Raw genomic sequence first — 5,512 nt, forward strand, 5'->3', positions numbered from 1 at the left:
CTCTTGATGAGGTGTCTAGAACTATCGAAAAGGGGGCCCCTCTGCATGGGCACCCTGGGGGTTTATATAGGCCTACCCCCAGGGGTACAACGATAATCCAGCTGGGCGTGGGCCCCAGCCGTCTGTGTCTACGCTCGCCGGCTTCTCTGCCGACCGATGGGTCCCGCCGACTGGTGGACACCGCCGGCTGCCGGCCCTCTGGTCGACAGGTCAGTCCCACCGCTCGGGAGTCTTGTCGAAGGCTGGTTACTATTGCCTTGCCTCTAGTGACGAGGGCTTCGTCGTGGTAAGCATGGCTACAGTGCCGCCGCTGGGCGGCTCATCACTGTAGCCTTACCTCGTCTTATCTCCTTAATGAGGCACCTCCTTCGAGGGAGAGAGCTGGCCGGCTATTGGGAGCCGACCATACCCCATGCCGACTGTGGGAGACCTGGCCGCCTTTGGGTGTCTCCCTGACTAAGGGGGCCCGCCACCCACGGGTCGTACTGACTGCTCGCCGTGGGTGATGTCATGATCAACGTGGCAACAGTTCCATGCCGGACGGGTGATGGCCCCCCCTGTACGCGTACTGTGGCCATGCACGCCCCAGGACTCGGTGGTGGCAGGCTTCACTGTAGCCACGCCCCATCTCGTCGCCATTAGGTGGGTGCAGACTCGGAGGGCATGATCTTGGCCGCCTGCTGAGGGGTTGGCTCCTTGGAGTCGGCCTTCTCATGGCCGGCTTCTTGGAGTCGGCCTTCCCGTGGTTTTGTTTCTCAAGGATTTTAGGGCAGGGCCGCCTTTGTGCAGCCGGCCTGAGAGGTAGCCAGCTGGGGGAAGGCGGCCCCACGTCTTGGACGCTTGGAGGCTCAATCGGCCTATAATTTTTCTGAAGAACCAGGGGAAGCCGGCTAGGCCACCCGTGGTCATTTTCTCCGAGAGTAGTCCCCGAAGCTGGTTGGGCTCCGAGGCAGAAAAAAGACGAGAAGCTCAGTCAACGCGAGTCAGGCTGCGAGCTGACCGCTCGTCGCCTGCATGCCACATGGCACCCTACGGCTGGAGGAGCCTGCGAGCCCACGCACGCGACGAGATGCCGCCGCAGTCTGGGGCCCACCACTATAGGGCCTCGGCCCACGCGCGGATCTTCTGCGGCCCGGATGGACCGCCTCCCCCCCCAGCGGCAGTTTCTGCACGCCATGAAGGCGCAATAATCGCGGGGCGTGGGGGAGTGGGCGCAGTTAATCCCACATCCCCCCACGCCCTGCCTCCTCGGCTTTGCCGCACGAGGCTATAAGTAGGGGGAGAGGAGGGGAGCGCTAGACGCTCACATGCTCGCCCTCGCTCCGCCCCTTCCTTCTTCTCCCTCCTCTCCGTCGCCACAGCTACCCGCCGCCGCTCGGCCTTCCCGCCAATCTTCTTGGCTCGTTGTTGCTTCGTCGTAGGAGGGTCGCGCGCCTTTCTTCCGCCGCACCTTTCTCATCGCCGCACCATCCCCATGGCGTTGTCGAGCTCCTGGGACGGCTCCAACGTCCACGACGACCACGTTGACTTCCTCCGCCGGACGCGGCGGCTGCCAGGCACGGACTTCGTGCGGGTCCGTCTCGTGCCGGAGAGGGAGATCTCGCCGGCACCGGAGGAGGACGAGCGGGTAATCTTCCGCACGCACTGCCTGCGCGGCTTCGGCCTGCCGGCGAGCGGGTTCCTCCGCTCCTTCCTCGAGTTTTATCATCTCCAGGTGCATCACCTTACTCCAAACGCGGTGATGCTGCTGTCAGCCTTCGTCTCCCTGTGCGAGGGCTTTCTTGGCGTCCTCCCCACCCTCGAACTTTGGGGGGAATTCTTCCAGTGCAAGCTCGGCACCGTCGTCGCAGGCGTGCCCGCCCCATGCGGCGCCTTGATCGCCATGCGGCGGACGAGCGACAACAACCCGTTTCCGCCCATCCCGCTGATCCAGTCGGTGAAGCTCTGGCAGAAATCCTACTTCTACGTGAAGAACATCGCTCTGCAAGGCGACTTCGTCAATCTGCCGGCTTACGTAGCAGGCCCACCTGCTGGGAAGCATCCCTCATGGTCCTTCCGGGCCAGGTCGCTGTCTCAGGGTGGGGCCGCCTCCGTTGCATGGCTCCGGGTGATGATCCAGTCGGAGGGTCTGACTGGGGCCGACCTGGTGGCCGTCTTCGTGGAGCGCCGGGTGCTCCCGCTCCAAGGCCGACCTCACATGATCTGCCAGATGAGCGGCCGCTTCGATCCGTGCCGTCTAAGCACCAAGGAGATGCCTCACGCTGAGGTATCTTATATGGTGAACTATATTTCCAACTGCAAGCTCACCGAGGAGTGGCAGTACGGCAAGGAGCCGTACTCTCGCGCCAATCCTCCGTCTGTGGTAAGTTTCTCTTCTTTTCTTCTTTCCTTGTTGCTAGGTTCATGATGGCCGACTCCTAACCAGTCGTCTTGTTTTTGGCAGAACCCCATGCTTCCGCCGGCAACCGGGGCTGCGGGGGTGGAACGCCAGTTCCTCCCCGACCGCATGATGGACGATGTAGACGATCTAGACCTGGGGGCGGCCGCCATGGAAGACGACATCGCAGGGGAAGGCGGCGAGGCAGGCGGCACTGGGCTCGGGGGCGCCTTCAAGGATTGGCCGGATGATGATGAGGCCGAAGTTGTTCCGCGCCGTCAGCTGGCGCCCGATCATCAAGGCGTGGGCACATCCGCCGCGCCGGCTGCTCGTGGCGGCGCACAGAAACGCCGGGCCACATCGACCCACTTTGGCAGTCGGCAAAAGAAGCCCAAGAGTACCACAGCGGCGACCAAGCGAGATGAGGCGGCTGCGAAGGCGGCCCGCTACCGTAAGGTGGTGAAGCAGCCGCAGTCGGTTTCAGCGTAAGTGTTATTTTTCTTACGCCTTTCTGTTTCTTCTTCGGTTGATATTCTTCTAAGCCTTCTTCTTGACTTATCAAACAGGGCCATACTTTCTCTTGAACGGGCCCCTGCCGCCTCCGTAGTCGGACCCACGGGAGGGTCCTCAAGCTCCCGCCGTGTGGATCCCCGCGCCGATCTCCTAGAGGCAATGGAGCAAAATGCACGGGAAGCACGGGAGGAGCGGGAGGCGGAGGAGCGGAGGGCGGCTCGGGAGGCGAGGGAGAAGCAGGCGGAGGCGCGGGCCGACGCGGCTGCCAAGGCCCAGGCAGAGGCCGTAGCCACGGAGAAGGAGGTGGAGGCCCAGCGGAACCAGCCTCTGCTGCTCGTCATCCCCCTTCGCGCTGCGGCTCCCGACATTCCAGTGCCCCCGACGGAGGAGACCAGCCGCGGACAGCCGGCGAAGGGCAAGGAGACGGAACCGACGCCGCCGACTGGAAAGGGCCAAGGTAGCCGACCCAACGCACCGCCCGTGCAGCCGACCGGAGGTGAGCCGACTGTCGGGGCGGACCTTGTGGTCCTGTCGCCGTCTCGTCAGCGCGCGGAGAAGGTGACTTCAGCGCCAGATCCGCAAAACACCGCTGGCGCCGGCCCATTGGCCCAGGACCTGGAAGCGGCTAGCAATAGCTCGTCCAGGTGGACGCCGGGCGGCGGGATGACCATGCTGAACGTGGCAGCACAGGACGTCCAGAATCGGCTTCAGGCCCAAGCTATCATGCTGAAGCAGTACACTCAAGAATTTCTCGCGACGTGAACGGTGATCCGGGTGAGTCCTTCCGCTTTTCGTTGATTGCTCCTGATTTCTTCCGTGGGGGGCCCATCAGCGCACCCACTGGGTGTAGTCCCCGAGTTCCGAGTCGGCTACTGAGCAGGCGGCTTGGAACTTCTTGGTAGACTCCGATTGCCATCTTGTTCTTACTTGAATCACTTATCTTATTTGCAGGAGTATCATAACCTCCGCGCGGCTGCCTTCAACTCCCAGGCCCAGGAGTTGAATCAGAAAACCACCGATCTGACCGAGAGCCGTAGTAAGTGCTTCATCTTTTGTCTCAAGTGGGGGCGCGCCAGCGCACCCACTAGGTGTAGTCCCCGAGATTCGGGCCAACTGCTGAGCAGTCGGGTCAGATCTTTTCCTGATGACTTCTTTCTTCATATCTGCAGGGCCAATGCTAACTTGAGGAGCCAGCTAAGCGGAGCCCAGACCGCCCTTCGCGCCAAGGAGGCCGAGTGCGCCGCCCTGGCTCAAGAGCGCGATCGCCTGGCCAAGAAACTGGCCGACCAGGAGGAGAGCCACAAGGCGGCCCTAAAGGCGGCGCAGGACAGCGAGAGGCCGCCCTCAAAGCCGAGTATGAGACCGAGGCGGCGAACTGGGCCGAGGCAAGGCAGGCGCTGAGTCAAGGCTACAGCCGGGTGGAAGACTTAATCGACGGTAGGCCACCTTCTTCTTCGTTTCTTTGCCTGCCTCCTGCCATCTGGTTCGTCTTTTGATTTTGTGCTACTGCTTTCTTCTTTGTGCAGATTACTTTCCCGGTCACTCTATTGCCGCCACCCAAGCCATCGAGCCTACCGCGACGCGCGACGACAGGCAGGGGCCGAGATCGCACCGGGTGCCGGCCGGTTACTTGAGGAGCAGCTTTTGGCGCTTCAAGCCCGCCTGCAGCCGGCCAACCGCATGCTCCGCCGTCTTCAGCGCGCTGGGGCGCAAGTGCTGGCCGCCCTCTGGCCCGGCGAGGTGGTTCCCCGCACCCCAAGGCGGACTGCCGACTGGCTGGAGGTCGCAGTCGGCCGCTTCGAGGCCTGGAAAGCATCAGCGGCCCGGTCCGGCGCTGGGCGGGCGCTGGAGTTCATCTGAGCTTGGTATCCTGGGCTGAACTTGGACCAGCTGAGCACCTGGCGGTAGGAGGCCGACGAGGAGCTGGAGGCGGTGCGGCCGGCTATCATCCAGCGCGCCTCGGTGATTGCCGAGTACACCGACACCAGCGCCTTTGCCCCTGAGGTGGATGACTCTGGCGTCGCTCAGTCGAAGGAGTGGTTCAGGCTGAACCCGGCAGAACGTGAGGACTCGGCGGAGGAGATTGCTTCCAGCGATGAGGGTGAAGAGGAAGAGGGAGAGGATGGTGAAGACGCTGCGTGGGACGGCGAAGCGACCAGCCCGCCTCAGCCTGATCGTGGCTCCAGCAACGAGGCGCGCGCAAGCGCGCCGCTTGCAAGAGGTGATGATCATGCCGAGACTCGCCAGCTGGCCACTCCTCCAGCCAGCACTGCCGTCTCCACCGACCTGCCCGACTCGCCCGTTGCTCCCTTGGCCTGATCCGCCGACCTTGCTTTCCTGCTTGTTACTCTTTTGAACAACTTTTATTAAATTTGTGTAGTTCCACCCGCTGGGGGTGTATTCAGACTATGTTGAATGCTGGCCTTTTGAAGGTCTTTTGTGTAAATATAACTATGCATATGTTTGGCTTCCGTTCACGTTTGCTTTTCATCTTTTTGGCTTTTTCCTTTGCCGCCTTCCCTTGGCTGCCGCCTTCCCAGCCGGACAGCTGCTCTGCAGTCTGTGGCCGAAGAAGGACTTTGTTGTTTTTGGGAAGACAAGTACTCGAGCTTTCTTAGATTG

This window comes from Triticum dicoccoides, chromosome 3A (genome assembly GCF_002162155.2).
Source record: "Triticum dicoccoides isolate Atlit2015 ecotype Zavitan chromosome 3A, WEW_v2.0, whole genome shotgun sequence".
Lineage (NCBI taxonomy): Eukaryota > Viridiplantae > Streptophyta > Magnoliopsida > Poales > Poaceae > Triticum > Triticum dicoccoides.